The following is a 19871-nucleotide window of genomic DNA, read 5'->3' as shown; positions in this document are numbered from 1 at the left end:
ATATGAAAAATACTGTAAAAAAAGAGAAACAGCAGGATGAAACTTACATATATTAACTGATGCTTCTTATTAGCATGTCTTCAGTGTAACTTACTTACAACTTCAGACACAGATGTGTGTAGATACTGAAGGAAAAGATAGCTATGTGGCACTTGTGAATTCTGGCTGCTTTTTTGTCTTTCAGAAGATCTGCTAATGCTATTTGCAGTTTCTCTTTTGTACTGTACTACATTACTTAAAATCAAAGCTGTCCTGATAGTTGCATAGCTACAATTTTGCCACACATTCTTCATAGTGTGCCAGTCAGAAGGATCACCAAGACATCACTGAAAATTTGGTTGCTGTCAAGACAGGAGAATTCCTATGTGCACCAAGAGTTCGCTACTGTTGTCTTGGGGGAAAAATTAGATCATTCTCTTTAAGATCGCATTTAAATAATGATGCAGGTAAATTACATGATGCCTATTAGCCAGTCAAGTAGAGCCGTACCTCGTTTTGCAGCCGGGATCCGTTCCAGAGCCCCGGACGCTAGCCAAAAAGGATGCAGGGCAAAGCACCACGTCTGCGCACGCGCCCAAAGCAGTTTGCGCTTCTGCACATGCACAATTTAGTACTTTGTGCATGCGCGAGTGGCAAACCCAGAAGTAACCCGTTCCGGTACTTCTGGGTTTGCTGCGTACGTTCGCCGGAATGAACGCTAGACAAGGCAGACGTTCGTGGAGGTATTACTGCAATGGATGTACTGTATGCTTTCAGGACCACTTGTGAACAAAACTAAGTGGAAGGCAGGGATTTGGCTACTGCTGTGCTTTAGTCACCAGGATTTAACAGCTCAGCCTTGCACAGCTGCAGTGCTAAGTGAACCAAGCATGCTTTGTTCTGCATAAAGTGTTGTTAGCATCCAGTTATCTTAAAAACTAAGCTCCATGGAATTACCCAGTTATTCCCAAGAATGTGTGTATGTCACTGTATTTTAGGAGGCAGCTGAGGATGAAATTGCACCATTAACAAAAGCAACCAAAAATATTATATGAGAGACTTTGGGAACAAATGTCTCAATACCACGCTGGGATGCTAATATGAGAATAAATAGCTATTTCAGTGTCTCCCCCCCCCCCCCGCTGCCCAAAGGAACAATGGTCAATGTTGTCCTGTAATGATATTCCATAATTTATCTTTTCTTCACAGTAGTAATATTTTCTATAAAGGACAGAGACATCCATAGAAAGAGTTGCAAGATTCATGTTATGACAATGTTCTCGTGCCAAACACTTCATCAGTAGAGAGCAGGCATCCCCAAACTGCGGCCCTCCAGATGTTTCGGCCTACAACTCCCATGATCCCCAGCTAGCAGGACCAGTGGTCAGGGATGATGGGAATTGTAGTCCAAAACATCTGGAGGGCCGAAGTTTGGGGATGCCTGGTAGAGAGTATGTACTTGTTAAGGAAGGGGAATTCCTGCTCCGTCCTTTTGCATTCAACTGATGAAAAAGTAAAGAACATTAGGTCCTTCACTTGAAGTTATTCAGCATTTATTACCTTGCTTCTGTAGTGTTCTCCCTCACTCATGGCCAAATTAAACATTATGCAGAGTTCCATGTAACTTTCCCCTGGCATTTTTTTCTGGAGGCAGCAATCTGAAGGTGAGGAAGATAGATGCACTGGCTGTGGAGAGTCAATTATTTCCTTTGGAGAGTCAATTATTTCCTTTTTAAATATTGTTTTTCCTCCCCAGATTACCTTTCTGTTTTGTGGGATAGAAGATAGGTTCATACAAACTTTGTAGCAGGGAAGGGTGAAGAACCCTATACTCTTTCTCCACTCCCACTTGCAGCCTTTAACAGCTGCTTTTCATTTATTTAAAAATGTGGAAAATTACATATAATTCTCAATAAAAACATAGTTTAGTTCTTGCTAATTCTATGGACTGCTTTCCTGTTTGTTAAAGCTGTGTATATCTCATCAAAAATGGTATTAATAGGTTTCCATAACCTTTACCTTTGGGTTCCTTTACCTTTGTTTATGTTATATTTTCCCTGATGTAACCTAAAGGGAAAGACCTGTGTTTCTATCATTCAAGGTAAGTCCTCTGAAGCTGGAATCATGGCATTTTGCTTTATTTATTTATAGGAGTTTTTCTAAAGTGCTATTACAAAAATATGGTGATGTACAATATAAGCATTGCATATCCTTTGACCAATGAGGAGCAAACTACATGTGACCATTTAATTGTGTGATTGCCATTAATATCCAAGTTTCTCTTTTTAAAGTTTATACCGTAGTAGCAGCAGGATTTCAGAGAAGGAGAGAATGATTAAACTCTATAACTCTCCTCACACGGTCTCTACAAAAATGTCCTCTCTGAAGCTGCTATTTGCATTTAGAAGGATTAAGAAGCTGATGGAGGATTCCTTCCCTAGTCAAACAATAGCTTTTAATGGGTTTCACTTTAATATGTACATGTAAATTGCACTCATGCAATTAATGTAGCATTTAATTTAGCCCTCTAGTTGTATAGAGCCCTTCCTTGCATTAACATGTCTAGCATGAAACATTATTGTATATTCTGGATGTGTTGAAGCTCTTTAATTTAATGTCAAACATGGCAGACTAGATGCATCTGTCTAATAATGTGTTCAATCAGAGAATGAAAGACATGTAGAAAATCACCACAAATGTTTTCAGCTGCTTCCCTGTGGATATGGTCTCTCTATGACCTCTTGATGATTTCACATTCTTGAAGCAAAGACAAGGTTCACAACTGTCTATTTCTTCTTAGAAGCTCAATATCTCTTCAGCACTGACTGTTCTTGTTTTAAAACACAACTTCCCTCTTCCTACAGTTTCAATAAACTTCCACCATAGTGTGTTAGAGTCTTCATTATGGTTTAAAATTTACCAAAACCTGAATCCATGGTATCAAAATGTGACTGTGTGTCAGTTTGTTTGTGTGTCTATAAATCATTCAATCCAGTAAGTAACGGAATTGGTTCCTAATGTGAACATATGTTTTTGCCTTCAGGCTGCCCTTGCCATAACCTCATTGTGGCTTATCCTCCTTGAATATTGTCACACTATTGTGCACAGGGAAAGCATTTTTTTGTACTTTTCTAAGTTGCAGTATTAACTACAACAAATGGGTCATGGTAGGTTTCAAAAACACATTACAGAATATTTTGTATATTTGTAATAATTTCTTGCAAGATTACTTCAAGACAAAACACAGATTACAATTAAACTATTTTATTGAATTTCCTGTCTTGATTTTCATAGTGCAGTGATCCCAGAGCGAGTCACATAATAATAATTATAAAAATCATGTTATACCTAACTGTCATATCACATGAACAAAAATAAAATTCCCAACTGTTCCTCCAACAACACAACCAAGATTGGCTGCACTTCCCCACTACAAGTCTAAATAAATTGCTGAGTTTCTAATGGTGCCTAAAACCAAATAAAGTTAATGCGAGTTGTACTTGATGGGAAAGGGAATTCCAAACCCTGGGTGCTTCCACTGAGAAGCTCCCTCATCAGGTAAGTTTTACCCTTCCTTTCCTCCCTTTCGCAACCTCCAGATCTGCTTCTGAGGATCCCACTACCCTCAAATACATTTTGAAGGCACATTCTGTGTGTGTGTGTGCTGGGGGAGGAAAAGAAGGTAAAGTCCCATTGTAATATCAGATGTCTGACTTAGTCACACAGTGACACCTTTGGAGTTTACCATTATTATTTTTTACAGATTGCAGAGAAGCAAAATGCATTGCTATAATGCCAAGCTATTTTCCACTACTTGTTCTCAAAGAATAAAAGTTGCACTTTTGGTTTGAATATTTTTTTATTTGTATTAAAATGTTCACAATTATAATTTCCAACTCTGTCCTCCTCCTCTTTGCTTTAATGGTAGCTGATCTCTCTGGCGCAAAGGTTACTGCGACTGTTCATTTGAACAGTGTGGCTAGATATTTCCTTCATCAGTCTGATAATCCTCCAGTCGTAGGGGAATTTCTGGATGTTTATTAAAGTTGAAAAAGCAATTTGGGTTCTGGGACACATTGAACTACTTACGTTAATTAGAAATTCACAAGATGTGAATGAATCCTAAGTGCATACAGCAGGGTGTATGCTGTAATTGGTTACAGAACTGAAACTTTTCCCTCTAGAGTAGTCAGCACTTAAAAGCTCCACTCTTGTCTAATTTCTAGGAAAGAATTATCCACACTAATTTCTTATGTGTTTTGTATTTTGCACATTGCTTTTCGTTTGTGCATTCAAATCAAAGTTTGGTTACCATTATTTAGGCTCAAATATGATGCCATGTTGATAATGGAAAGCATTGTTGACATCATACACACAGCAAAGAGAAGAGGTTTCTCTTCCTTTTTAAGTAGATGGGCATTCATCATTTTTCTGTGTTCAGTCTCATTTGGTACTAAGCAGAGATAGAATTGAAGCATGGTGCCAGTGGAGCTGCTTTTTCTTTCTGTCTGAAAGGAGGCAAGAACAGCATAAAAACCATTCATGTTGGCAACATGCACAGACTATGCTGGTTATTTCAGCCTTTGGAAAGCTTTAGTGCAGAACTTGGGTTGTATACAGTTGTCAGGTTGGCCGAACTCCACCCACGGACTCTCCCACTTTAGGGGGAGTGAGTTATTTGCTAGTTCTTCCTTTCCCCTGCAGGATCCTGTCTCCCGAAAAGGTTGAGGGATCCTACATAACAGCATGGGAAGTGATGCTGGGAGTTGCAGTGTAAGGTGGACTTGGTACAAATTGCCTCCCTTCCATCTTTCAGTCTTGCCCTTGCTAGCTATAGGTGCTTTCTACAAGCAGAAGTAGTCTATTCATTTGTGGAAAGGGAAGTCTAGATCCATCTCCCTGTGTCTTCTTCATAAGATGGAATTCTCTCTGTGTAGTCAATGTCTAGATCTGGCCTGGAAACTTTGCACTACTTAGGTTTCTGAAAGCAATTATCCCAAGGAGAAGTCACAGGAATATAGTGTATGCCTCATATCTTCCTCATATGTATACCTCATATCTTCCTCTCTGCAGGCTTCTCATCTTGTGAGTCTTGTTGTTGTCTAGTAAAATTTAAGCTATTTAGCCTAATAATGGTTGATGCATATGTTCCTCCAGTTCTAAATAAACCTCATTCTAATAGTTGTTGGGGGCTATTCGAACAATATATTTATGATACTGAGAGCCAGCACTAAAAGACAGTCATATACTGTAGTTAGCTGGGCCTTAAAGCTAAAATAGGATAAAATTAAAAATGTGTTATATGCTATTAAGATAATTTTCAAGTTCCTTGCAGGTGTTTCAAAGACATCAACAGCCCCCTCAACAGATTCAAGGGAAATAATAGGCTTGATAGGGAATGTAGAAATTTTAAGAAACCACATACTTCCAATATAAAAAGGATAATCCTGATATGGCATCTGGTTCTTTTGTCCAGTTAGAGCAAACCTCTAAAGCCTTATTGAATAATAAGAAAAGAGAGGCTATGTTCGAATCATGGAGAATTTTTTTTCCTGCCCAAAAGAGTCATGATAACAAGAAATTTTGGCGTATAAGGAAGGGGCTTTGAAGTACTATTTCTGTCCCCCAGTTGTTATATTCCTTCTAAGCTATTAGAATAGCTTTATTTTCTTTTCACTGGCTAGGCAAATGGTAAAGTCAGATGAGATTGCTCCATTGTTAGAGGTGTTCAACAGTAGAACAGTATTGTCTGAATTGCTGTGCTGTTATTTCTCCCTTTCATACCTACCTAAGAAATAATGATCTAGGGAGTTATATTGTATGTTTTGTTTTTAAAAAAGCTATATTGACTTGATAGACTGGGAAGTAGAATTTAGCACCTCTGCTCCAAAATTATACTCCTATTTAATTCTTCACCTTAGCAGTAGGTGTAACAAGTGGTTGTGGGGCTGGATAAGAAGGGAACATAACATGTTTCAATAGCATCTGAAGGTGAATGATTTTCATTACATCAGCTGTGCAATGACTGCCCTTTAAACTCTGTCATGCCATCTTAATTTCATAAGCAGAACATTGTCCAAAGGAGCATTACTGCATGCAGACAAGCTTAATGATCTGCATAGGCTAAAAACTGAACCCATTTCCTGAGTTAAAAATAAAAATGCTTATTACATTTAGGAGACAATTAAAGGTTTCCAGCAGAACATATGCTTTTCTTCAAGGAAATATATATATTAAAATCAGAAAGTGGGCATTACTGTACTTGGATATTATTCCTTGCTGGTTTATATGTTCCCACCCCTTTTACCTTAATCATAATTCTTTAGGAAGAATAGTTTCACTCTCAGGAGTCTTTTCCATTTGTATAAATGGAATATAAAGATTCCACATTATGTTGGGAAGATCCTGCATGTGTTTATCTGGAGAGAAGATGCCTTGCTGCCAGAGCAGCTTTCCAGCGTTTTGCTTTGTAGTAATCTTGTATCTGAAATAGTGTATATGTTGTTGTTCAAAATTATTTCTGTTCCACCTTTATATCAATAAGACACCCAAGATGGCAAAAACAAAAACCCATGCACAATCAATAGATCCCTCATAAAATTAGCAATAAACCCCAAGCATAAAAAGCCAAAGACATAACAGCAAAATTATTTAAAAGTAAAAAAGGTAGCTGCAGATTGATTATATATGCAAGTACAACAAGTAGCAGGTCGCTAAAGTAACACACTTTCAAATTGCCTTTTGGAATAATATTATTTTCTCTCCACCAGAACGTGAGTAGAGAGGAAAACAAATGGGACTTCCAAGGCAAAGAATTTTGAATCCTAGGGTCAATTGCTCAGCGAGTTCATTCCTGTGTGGTCATCTGACCCCTCTTAGAGGGCCAAGAAACATGCAGCAAGGCCTCTTATAATGATCTGAGTGATTGGCAAGCTCTAATTTGGGGTCCTTCAGATATCCTAGGCCCAAACCATTTAGGACTTAAAAGGCTTGCACGTAGTTACATTCATGTTCTTTTAAAATAAGACCTGCTTAGGCCAAAACCTTTCTTTCACTATAGCCCGGAGATGGTTATACTGAGGCATGTTCTCCATAGCTGAGGCATGTTCTCCATAGCATGACAGCTGGAAGGTTTTAAGTACAGTGGTACCTTGACTTATGAATGCCTCGACTTCCGAAGTCTGCTAACCTGGAAGTATTTTCACTGCGCGTGAGTTCTGCCAAAATTTGCAACCGTGTAGCTTTAAATAGGAAAAGCAAGTGTTTCCTACTGTGCATATAAACAAAATGAAGAATAAGACATTGCTATTTTGGAACGATCTTTTTGGAATTCCTTCCAATCCCTTTTGTTATTATGCTGTGGTCACTTGGCATGCACTCTTAGCCCGATATTACTTATGAATGAGTTAAAAAGCATAAATCCTAACACTCACTACATGTATCCTTCCATTGTGAGGATTGCCCGTTTCCCCCTAATCCCTGCATCCTGATCAATAAGAGGAACTCTCCTCTAGTTACTACTAAGCTTACTTGACAATTTTTGATGAAGGACTTTATCAAAAGCTTTTCGAAAATACAGAGTCTACTAGATCACCTCTATCCACATGCTTACACTTTCAAATGAGTTACAGTGGTACCTTGGTTTGCAACCGCTTTGGATTACAACCGTTTTGAATTGCAACCATGGAAATGCATGTCCCTTTTTTGGGATTACAACCCATTTTTTTGGATTACAAAAAAAAATTACAATTTTTTTGGGAGGCCCCATTGGCGAAAGCGTGCCGTGGGTTACAACCTGTTTTGGTTTACAACCGGACCTCCGGAACGGATTATGGTTGTAAACCAAGGTACCACTGTATGTCTAACCCTTTTGAGTTTTTGAGCAATAGTAATTCTTGATCATTGGGACGCTGGTGGCTCTGTGGTCTAAACCACAGAGCCTAGGGCTTGCTGATCGGAAGGTCATCGGTTTGAATCCCCGTGACGGGGTGAGCTCCTGTTGCTCAGTCCCAGCTCCTGCCAACCTTGCAGTTCGAAAGCACGTCAAAGTGCAAGTAGATAAATAGGTACTGCTCCAGTGGGAAGGTAAATGGTGTTTCCGTGCACTGCTCTGGTTTCGCCAGAAGCGGCTTATTCATGCTGGCCACATGACCTGGAAGCTTTCTGTGGACAAACGCTGACTCCCTTGCCCAGTAAAGCGAGATGAGTACCGCAACCCCAGAGTCGTTCGCGACTGGACTTAACTGTCAGGGGTCCTTTACCTTTTTTAATTCTTCATCAGCAAAGCTTGTTCTTCTATATTCTTGGTAATTTCACCTTCAATAATGCTATCCATCGGTTTTCTTACAACAGGCATTTAACTAACCAGGCTGTAATTTCCAGAATCACTTTTTAAGAATTGGTGTTAGATTAGCCACTTTCTGGTCCTCGGGTAAGGAGGCTGGTCTTTTCAGTTATGGAATGCCTTCCTCAGGGAGGCTCACCTGGCTCCTGTACTGGCTCAGATTTACTTTGGCTCCAGGCAACACCCCTTTTGTTCCCATGGTTTAAAAAATATTTCTGTAGCTTTTAAATTAAATCTTGCTTTTTATGTTTTATTCTCTGCTCTTCGTTTTTGGTCTCAATTTGGGGCTTGTTTTAGTCAGAGTTTAGTTTAGTTTAGATCTGTGTCAATTGTTTTGTATTACTCTTTTTATTGTTGCCTTTTAGCTGCTTTGTTTTTATTCTGTAATGCTCCTGGAGAACCTTTGTTATAAGGCAGCCTCTAAATATAAAAAATAAACAATGCTTTATAGGCATAGTGCCAAGAAATGTGTAGACTTCTCAGCAGTGGCAATAGTTTGTCTGATAAGACCCACATGCTATTTCTTTTCAAAGCTATTGCTTCCATGTACATTCTTGGATTTCTATCAACCTACTATAGCTTTTCTGTAAAGTACTCCTATGAAATACTAGTGATGGCTCTTTCAGTCAAAGCAGCTTCATAAGAGTCCAAAATAGTTACATGAATAAACCTTTTTATGAGACTGCTTAAAAGCAAAATGCACACATTGAACACATTACATTTTCATTTTCAAGGGGCAAAGAAGACTGTGTTTTTAAAAAAATGACACAACATGAAAGCTGACTTTTCCACAGTCTCTTTCATTTTAGCTGCAAGTTCTTTTCATCAAAATGTAAAACCTCTTGTCTGAAACTTTATCACCACCAGACTGCCGAAAGTCAGGGGCAATTGATGTTGTAATTAGGGTTTTAAAAATGTTGTTGTGGAACACTGACATGTACAGTGAGGTCACTTGTATTTCTGAAGTCTGGTGTCTGGATATCTCCTTTTTGCATGAAGCAACTCTAGCAAAATAGCTTGGTCTTCATGTAACATATATTTATAGATTGTATATAAGTGAACATCAATCTATTAATGAGAATATTGTCACTGCAGCTGATTGATTGTTGTTGCCTTTAGTGCTGATGAATTATTCTTTTTCCTTGTAATGCAACATAGATCACTGGGAGATTGTATAACCTGTCTTACACATGTTATAGTGTGTGAGAAAAGGGATATACTATGTTCAGTGCATGGTGATTTGGGTTGTTTAATCATGCCTTGCAGTGTACGGCAAAATAAAAATATTCAGAATAAAACTGCAATAGCTATAATGAAAACACAAAAGCTGCACAAAATTACTAATACTATCAGTCACAAATAAAATTTTATAATCACATTGTCCAGCAGTTAACCCGGAAAAGTCTTGCAGAACAAGTCATACCGTGGGTTACAGCTGCTTCAGGATGCGTCTATTCGGGTTACGCCCTGTGCCAAACTCGGAAGTACCGGAACGGGTTACTTCCAGGTTTCGGCATGCATGCATGCATGCGCAGGAGCGCTAAACCGCACTTTGCGCATATACAGGTGCGCTGAGCTGCGTCCCGCGCATGCGCATACATGGCTTGCGGGCGTGCCTTCTGCACAGATCATGTTCGCCACCCGAGCGTCCACTGTATTATATTATGTTTTTTTCTAAATTCAGGGCCTATCAGAAGAGCTCTCCTCTTTGTGTTGGACCCAGGCAGTGTTAAACTTCAGTAGATTTTTCTGCAATACTTCAAATAAAATTTACCAGTCTGGTTTATGTATAATACAACAGATGACAAATTGAAGGTGAGAATCAGCACCTCAGATTGTGCACAGAAGCAAACCAGTGACCCCTGTAGTTGCCTCCAATATTAATTGAATATGCTTCCACTCCCTATACCAAGTTTGTCAGGCCATGAACTATAACCAAGATTTTGCTATTGTTTTATTGCTTGTGTTTGTCTGAAGGAGACAAACTATGAGTCTAGGTTTGGATAATGCTAAGTCAGACCATGACTTAGCAGCAGGACTATTAGAGGAATGCAGCTGCTCACTTGTATGAAGCCATGGTCTGGCTTAGTGTTTTGAGCAAACTGGATCTTTAAGTGGCTTTAGGCAAACCTCCGCCACTTAATCTTAACCCTCATCTGTGGTGCAAGGAAAATCATATTGATCCACCTTTATAATATTGTAAATGTTACTGAGAAAATGTTATGAACTGTTTTAAAATTTCTAATAAAAATGGTATTTTAATACTAAACAATGACTACATTGTTACTCACTGCCTCCTGCACCATCCTGTAGATATGGGATGATAAATAGAATCTGACTCTCTATGTAGTAGGAGATATGGGAAGGGCCCTTATTTGAGAATGTGTTTTTCCAGTCACCAGGTACAAAGCCTAGTCTTCCAGTATGTTTTAGTGCTCTGCCTGGACCTCATGGCTTTAAGATGAGCTGCAGCTTAAATAGGGAAGATACCATGTTCACCTGCAAATATTATTGCTAATATGTATTTTTCCTAAAAAACAATACTTGTGGTTTTGTTGTGCTAACGGTGCTTGATCCCTTAAGGCTGTACATTTGAAAGGAGGAACCAGTTTGCATATGACAGCCTAATAAGAACATAGCTTACCGGTATTAGGATTCTGAGTCATCACTGAAGTAGCATGGAAAGCCAGAATGAATTGATGTCTTATTTATTTTTATTTTCAATAATGTATATCCTGCTCTTCCTCCCCAAGGAGATCAGAGTAGTAAAACAGTAAAAGTAATATAAAATGTAAACAAATGATAGAAAACAGTGAAACTTAGACAATCTCAAGAAACAAGGAAGGCTCCAGAGTCTGATTAAAAACAACAATTTGAACAGCCCTCCTGAGCGTAAACAGTGAAGGAGACATGCATCACAAGCCTTTTAAGCTGATCTAAATAGTTTAAATGTTTATAGGAAGGAAGCAAAAAGAAAAATTATTTGCAGGTAATTGCATTAATTTAATCTTGGACATTAATCCTAGGAACAGGATCCTGAGCGTGGGAGAAAAGGAACACACAATGATTCCAATAAAATGCCTTCATTGGTTGTTTAGCAAAAGCTTTCAAAAAACAAAGACTGGGGGCTGAGTTCTGTTAGGGTTTGTAACAGCAACCCCATTTTTATTTATTTTTAAAATACTCCCCTTTTGAGGCATCTTTATATTGCACCATATTGCGGAAGAGGAAAATAAACCACCTATCCTTTTCTTGACACCCAAAACTTCCCATTCCTCTCTATGCACATGGGAGTGTGTTCTAAGTGTATTGTAGCATACAACATGGTAAGAAGAGGTACTTCTCTGTGGCTCAGGGCTCTGGTTGTATATGCAGAGATCCTGGAGAGGATAAGAGATGAGTGTGTTGCCTTTCTTCTGAAGACACAATGCTCTCCCATCTATGTGCTGTGGATATATTTTAGTATTGCTTTCAGCAAGGTATGTAAACACTGGTGACAGCTCTTGTTCTTTCATTATGCCAGTGTATGCTACTCCTTTAAATATAAATATATGAATAATTTTTTATAGTTCCCTAGTGGTGCAACAATAAAATTGCTAATACTGGACATTTGCAATGCAAAGCACAGGCCAGTATGGTTTCAAATTGGATGGGGGACTGTGTGTTGAGATTGCTGCATTTCAGAGGGTTGGACTAGATGACCATCGGGATCCCTTCTAAATCTACAATTCTGTGATCCCATCAGTACATCTTTCTGTATAAATATATAAAATACATTAAAGGGGGAAAAGAAAGACCCAGGTAACTGCTGACCGGTGAGCTTGACATTGATACCAGGAAAGGTCCTAGAATAGATAATCAAACAGCTGGAAAGATTTGGATGAATATGTTAGTTCTTGAGTTTTAGCCCATTTGCTGAAGAAGCTTTGTTCTCGCGAGCAGCTGGTTACTTGCTGAATCTTACTGAAGCAGCTGGGAGAGATTTCGTTTACAGGGCCTCCCCTTTTATTGTCTTCTCCATTTCCACTTCTTAGAATAGATGGGTGTCCTTTATTCCTACTGTAGCAGCATATGGTACAGAGGGTGGAAGTACCGTGTTTCTCATATTATAAGACATGTCTTATATTTATTTTTTCCTCAAAAAAACACACTATGGCTTATTTTCAAGGGATGTCTTATTTTTTTCCTCCTCCTCCTGCCGCGGCCGGCATTGCTGCTGCGCCTATCACTATGTCTTATTTTCGGGGTATGGCTTATATTCCTTGAATGCTTAAAATCCTGCTATGGCTTATTTTATGGGTATGTCTTAAAATATGAGAAACAGGGTATGAGGCATGCTTACCAGAAGTGAATGGTACTGTGTCCCCAGCTTAGAATTTTCTGGCAGTTTGTGCATTCAAAGGCATTCTTGTATGTGAGGCTAATACCTTTAGTCATGTTTTAGTGGGACAGACTGTGTCTTAGTGCTCTTTGGAATGTATATGGCCTCTATCATAAGTTTATGCATAATGGTTAATTGAAATTTCAACTTTATTTTCAAAAAGCTGTAAAAAAAACATAACAGGTCCCGTGACAATGTAGCATTTTCTAATCCCATTTGTTTACTCAATTATTCTGGAGAAACCAGACAATGCTACTCCCATGTTTTCTCTGTTTTCCCGTGGTTTTCTCAAGTGCTCACTTACCTTGATTTTGGGGACTTTAAATAGATTCAGGATTACAGTGCAGACTGGTGTCATTGTCTAACTTTCTACACTGGTGTGGCTGGTGACAGATACATGTATTTTGTATTGCGTGCTCCTTGGCCATGTTCTTTAAAGCAGTGTAGTCCCTTCTGCCATTGCATTCCCCATTTTAAAAAAATGTCTTTGTGCAGATGCTCAAAAGTCCGACATCAGTGGGGGTGGGGAACCTGTTAATGCATTAAAATGCAACAGTACAGGGCTACTGTAAGGGGGTGGGCTTACAGGGAACAGCCACCCCTCATCAACTCCAGTTCTTCAAACGGCTCTGACAACAGCGAAGGGGCAGGAGACAGGAAGGAGGAAATGAGCAGAGTGGGGCAGGGCTCAGGCAGCACCCAAGAGCACAACCTACAGCCTGTGATACCAGCAAGGGAGGAGGGGCCAGCAGAGGTTTCTAGCGGGGAAACATCAGAGGGGCGTCCTTTCAAATTCACCCTGGAACTGAGGCGATCAGCAGCTCGCAAACGCAGGGGCGGAGATTTGGGTTCCCCAAACTACTCTGCTGGAGGAGGAGCCGAAAAGCGCCATTACGAGAATCTTATGATACTGAGTAGACATGCTTTCATGAAGCTCTTGCACTGTAAATAATATCCACAATAAAAGTCTTAAAGACAAGATGGTTTGGAGTGTTGTTGCTTGAGGGTAGCCAGCTACATCCCTCACAGCTACTTTTGTGCATGTAGCACTTTTCAGGTACCTAGAGGGTTGAGGATATTGCCCATCTGTGTGGAATAGGCCCATCAATACTGTGGCACCCACAGTTGTAGTTAAGACTGGCATTGTTAATGAAGATAATGGTGCTATAGTTAGCAATATGGAACGCACTTATAATTCTGTATCCAGCTGATTGCAGTAGAGCAGGACTATGTAATGCTAAAAGGCTCTAGTGTGACAAGACTGTGCATCTTAAAACTCAGGATTGCAATAGTGTGTTGCACTGTTGCTAATGTTTGATTTAACTTTTTCACTTTCAAGGTCATTTAAAACAGGCAGTCCTCTAATATTGGCAACGTATGCTTTTATATTTTAAATATCCTTGCTTGTTTCATGCTGCATGTACTTATTGCAGAACAACAATTAGGCTAACAGATGTTCCATGTATTGTCAGGTCATAATTAGTCCTACAGTTCACTGCAAGTTCAGAGCTCTAACACAGACCATCTCTTTTAATTATGTACTTCAAAGAAAGTCAATAGCAGTCATGTATTTTTACATTTTTATCCAGATAACTGTCTGTTCATATGCATTATTGCATTAATTGCCATGAATATAAAGAGATAGATAACCTCTCAGGTCGTGTATCCATAGCAGTGACCAGAGGAGGTATGACCACTGGGAGGAATGCAGAGAGAAGAAACACTGTGGTGCATCCGTGGCAGCAAAAAACAGATGCCTTCATCTGCCCCAGCTGCAAAAAAAAAGTCTCTCCGTATCAGTCTCTACAGCCACAGCAGGCACTGTAACTCTTCAACAGTTTGACTACACCCCCCCAAAGGTGCACTCCTCCATTGTCTGCTGAGACAGATGGATGCCAAAAGGGAACTTTACCCATGTTATTTTCACTTACAATCACCTTCTTGTCTTGTTTGCAGTTCTTTTCTCCTGAGGTGCAGACTGTAGAATAAAATCTTATGTTTTAGAGACAGTCCTTAATTTAACCATTTATGACCTATTCCAGGCATAGGCAAAGTCGGCCCTCCAGATGTTTTGGGACTACAACTCACATCATCCCTAGCTAAGAGGACCAGTGGTCAGGGATGATGGAAGTTGTAGTCCCAAAACATCTGGTGGCCAAGTTTGCCTATCCCTGACCTATTCCACGTTGCTGGAGTTCTGTTCATATCATAGATGTTCCTCAATACTGTTACTGCTGCTGCAGCTACAACTACCACTACCATTCCAAAAAACTCATTTTTAACAGCTGATCTAGTTAACTTTAGCTGGGGTTGAGGGTGGATGGTGCTTGGGGAAAACTGTAAGGGGTTACCAACCAACAATACATTCACTGTGTTGCTAAAATGGCTTCTAGCAGCATACCTCTCCACATTTTTGCTCTAAGGCTAGGGATTCCCTCCTCTCTCTCACACACACCCTGTGTACCCTGTACTGTCCTCAGGTCTGCTCTGGAGGGTTGGGTTTAACCCCATAAAAGATTTTGGAGGTGCACAGTGGGAGAAGAGGAGTAGATTGTTCCATTGTGCAAGGAAAAAATCATTGCACTGATAGAACACTCTGCTTAATGCTGCATTGACTACAACCCCTTATGTGTGGACCTTTTCATGTTTCTTAGAGGTGCTGATCCTGACTGGCAGATACTGGATGGGAACAAAAAACTTTTTGAGACCTAATAGGAACTCTCAGGGACGCGGGTGGCGCTGTGGGTTAACCACAGAGCCTGGGGCTTGCCGATCAGAAGGTCGGTGGTTCAAATCCCCACAACAGGGTGAGCTCCCATTGCTTGGTCCCAGCTCCTGCCAACCTAGCAGTTCGAAAGCACCTCAAAGTGCAAGTAGATAAATAAATAGGTACCGCTCTGGTGGGAAGGTAAACGGCGTTTCCGTGCGCTGCTCTGGTTCGCAAGAAGCGGCTTAGTCATGCTGGCCACATGACCTGGAAGCTGTATGCCGGCTCCCTCAGCCAATAATGCAAGATGAGCGTCACAACCCCAGAGTCGGTCACGACTGGACCTAATGGTAAGGGGTTCCTTTACCTTTACCTAGGAACTCTCAGAGAGAGGAGAGAGCATATGAATCCCAGACCCAAAGTTCTGCTTTCTCTCTCCAGGATGATCTGTGGACTGTATAGGGTTGCACTGTTAGTTATAGGTAGTAGGGAATGCTGGGAGATGGCACAAAAGAATTGGTGAAAAATGTTGATTTTGAGGAGGTATTTGAGCTTCAGTGTGGTTATACTAGTGAAGTGGCCACTGCATCCTATAGTTCCATGACTGTCATATCTTACCCCTTAAGTCTAACTGAAATGCCACATTGCCTTGTTTACCCCTCTCTGAATGATGGATGGTGGGTGGTGCCTGGAATTTTCTGAAATGTATGTATTTAACATAAACGCTTCCCCATTGGCCAAGTAGCTTTCCGGGGGCTTTTTCATTTTGCTCTGATGTAGTTGCTGTAAGCCTTTTAAAGAATGGCAGACCTTTTGGTACCATGAATCCTGAAAGGATCTCACAGATGCAGTCCTCAAAAGGCTCATCTTTTTTTTGAAGCATCAGTGTAAACTCAAAAAAAATTGTTATAATCTTCTGCAGCCCATGTACTGAGAACACCCCACTGTTAACAGAACAGACAGTTTGCCAGACCTTAAAGATAGGTTAAAAAAGAGAGAAGAAAAGAAAATGAGAACATCTGTTAAGCAGGCACAGTTTAGTGGGGTCAGATAATAACCAAAGCTCATCAAAAGGGCTGTATTATCAAGTTACCCGCCACTATGTCAGAATTTTAGACATTGGTCAGCATTGTAAACTATAAGGGGAAGAAAGAAGTGTATGTGTCTTGAGAACCTTGCTTGCAGTTGCTGAACTTCTCATGGGTTAAGACAGTGGTTTTCATCCAGTGTGTCGTGGCACCCTGGGGTGCCTTGAATGATGGTCAGTGGGGTGCCACGGACAACACTGGCCTCTGTCCCCCTTCCCTTCCCTCCCTCCTCTGATGCCCTCTCGCATCTCTGCCTCCCAAAGGCTTGCACAGCTGTTTGTTGCTGTGGCTCTGGCTACAAGCTCCCCAGGCAAATGGTGCATCTGGGGCTGGCCAGGGGGTGCTGGCTGACAGAAGCTGAGATGGCCTCGGAGTAAGCAAGTAAGCGGGTGAGGGTCCAGCCTGCCAGCCCTTGCTGTTGGGAAAGGACAGACAAGTGGGAGGCTGGGCAGGCAGGCAGGCAAGTGTTGCACTGGCTTTTCTTGTGCTTGCTGTGTGCAAGGTCTGCCTGGGAGCTGAGTGATGGTTCTCTCTCTCTCTCCCTCTCCCTCTCCCTCTCCCTCCCCCTCCCCCTCTTTCTCTTTCTCTTTCTCTTTCTCTTTCTCTTTCTCTCTCTCTTTAAGAGGACTGTTTATTCCTGGATAACATACTCGTTGCTCTGCTTGCTATGTAGTAATAATAAAAAACCAACTGTTTATATTGTGCTTCCCTGTCCCAGCTATAGAATATAGCAAATGAGAGGAAATGAGAGAAGTACAACACCTGTGTTGAAGTATGTGCTAAAACACTGAGTATTCCTTTTAAAGAGAAGTTTGTTTGATCTGCCAGTGTAATATAGTGCCAGCACATGGGATTTTACTGTACAGGACAGACGGCTTGTATTGGCTCTACTGTCAGCTCTCATTTTCACACAGCTCAGAGACCATAAATAAAACAGACCCCCACTGGTTTTAACAGTTTCAGATGAGAGCGGTGTCTGCCCTGAGGCATTGAGATGCTTTGCATATTGGGTATTTGCAATGCTAGATCCTGCTGGGCAGAGGGAATTCCATTGATTCCATTTTAGTGTCTATCCTTTCATGCAACAGTAGAATGACTTCTGTGTTAATGGTTTGGCATTTATTTATTTCATAATTTGTTTATTTCATAAAATTTATATAGCACTTGACTGCTGAAAAAACCTCAGAATAGTTTGTAATCTTGTTATTTATTTATTTATAAACATAGTTATATACAACTGCAGGGGTCTCCAAACTAAGGCCCGGGGGCCGGATGCGGCGCAATCGCCTTCTAAATCCGGCCTGCGGACGGTCCGGAAATCAGCATGTTTTTACATGAGTAGAATGTGTCCTTTTATTTAAAATGCGTCTCTGGGTTATTTGTGGGGCCTGCCTGGTGTTTTTACATGAGTAGAATGTGTCCTTTTATTTAAAATGCATCTCTAGGTTATTTGTGGGGCACAGGAATTCGTTCATTTTTTTTTTCAAAATATAGTCTGCCCCCCCCCCCAAGGTCTGAGGGACAGTGGACCGGCCCCCTGCTGAAAAAGTTTGCTGAACCCTGTACAACTGTATCGTAAAGATACATCACAGTGGTTTATAACAATATAAAAATATAAAACCAAATGATTAAATTATAAGACGTTAAAAACAAGTTAAAAGCAAAAAGAAATTAAAAGCTCACATTAATAGACCATTGACTTTTCCTTTAGGACAGAAAAATAATTTATTAGCCATTAAGAGTGTTGACCAGTCAGTTGATGGGAAATAAGTTGGTTTGGGGTGGAATTGGTGGAATTGTCTTTTAGGGTGTAAGTGGGTTTAAGAGGATTTGTCCATGTGTCTTTGGAAATATGTACATTAAGACAAGTATTTCTGGGAATCTGTTTATCCAAAACATTCTATATTATATGGGATCTTCTGTTCAATTTCAGGGAACAAAACCTAGCAGGACACCAAGTGTAGTAACAACATAGTCAGTTTTCAAAGTGTGTTGTTTATGGTGAGGGATCACTACCTGAAGCCCCTGATAAGAGCAAATGGCATGCTAGCTTCACTTATTCTGAGTGAAAATTGCTGGCAACACGGCCCCAAATGTGAGAAGAGCACTACAGGGTTGAAGGGGCTCAATTGTTGGGCAGTGGAGCCTAGAATGATGTAATGTAAGTCTTCATGTGAAGCAACCAGTGAAGTCATTGTGAAAGCCCTGTCTGTCTATGCTCCAGGCTTACTTTCTTCTGTGTGTATGCAGTTTTAATTCACTGCACTTTGCCCAGAACCGCTTAGAATCCCAATATGTACAGATAAAAAATTAAAAACAAGCTGTATTATTTTGTAATTGCTTCATAAAAATATTGAATGCTTTTACAAAAAACAATTTCCACAATTTACCTTAGGCTGTTTGAAGCACTTTGCTGCTGAGAACTGTGATCTGCACAAGCTGTGATGGCTTTTTATGGTTTTGGATATATTAGGCAAAGTGATGACATAGTGGAAAATCCATCCAGTATAAGTCAGAGCTAAAGTTCCCACAGGAAACTTAGAGAGGTTCTTGACTAACAGTAAGCAGTCTGTAGATTTGTATGTTTCTGCACATATGTATATACACATCTTGAAACTGCATAGTTACCTAGCTGGCCTCTTAGGTTTTGCAGGATTGTAGTGAAGGATGATAGAGACATGGGAGACTGTCCTTCTAAAATATTATCCATCCACCAAGTAGATGTGGACTTTTGCAAATAATTAACCTTGTACTGGTATTGGCTTATTTTACTAAACCATTGTTAACACTAACCGCAGTTTGTGCAGGTTTGCACATAAGAAACCAGGGTTAATTGAAAACAGAAGCAAATGCTTCCAGTTTTGCATCCACATTATAGAGGGGGGGGGGGCAGAATCAGAGGATGAGTCGGCTGCATGTTAGGTTAGCATTACACGCAAGTACAGGAAATGTTTCCTTTTATACAATGTTGACCAGGGCCAGCCCTACGGCCAGGCTGGGTGGCACAGGGCGCCAGGGCACCCGCCCGCCAGGGGGATGCTGCACAGCTGCACCCACCCGCCCGCTGCGGAGCTGCGCCCACCCACCCACTGTGGAGCTGCACCCCCGGCAGCTGTGCTGTGCGCTGCGCCCGCCGGCCCGGCCGCGCAGCTCCGGCCGCCTGCCGCGACGCAAAGCGGGGCGGGGGCGCCGGAGGGATCCGTCGCACCTCGGCACCAGGACGCCAAATATACTTAAGACGGCCCTGATGTTGACAAAGATATTTTATTAGAATTGCTTTCATATACTATTTATATTGGAACAAGTGATACATAGTGAATGTGTATGTATAATTCAGAACTTAAACACTATTTTTCATCATTTGTGATATAG

General features: G+C 40.7%; 1 protein-coding gene across 4 annotated transcripts in view; it reads left to right on the top strand.

Moving 5' to 3' along the window:
- LOC118088609 (uncharacterized) overlaps positions 1-19871 on the top strand; it is an 82601-nt gene that overhangs the window by 18583 nt on the left and 44147 nt on the right. The window lies entirely within an intron of this gene.

Source organism: Zootoca vivipara, chromosome 1 (assembly GCF_963506605.1).
Source record: "Zootoca vivipara chromosome 1, rZooViv1.1, whole genome shotgun sequence".
Taxonomy (NCBI): Eukaryota; Metazoa; Chordata; class Lepidosauria; order Squamata; family Lacertidae; genus Zootoca; species Zootoca vivipara.
Note: the sequence above shows the minus strand (reverse complement) of the source record. Positions and strands in the feature narration are given on the sequence as shown.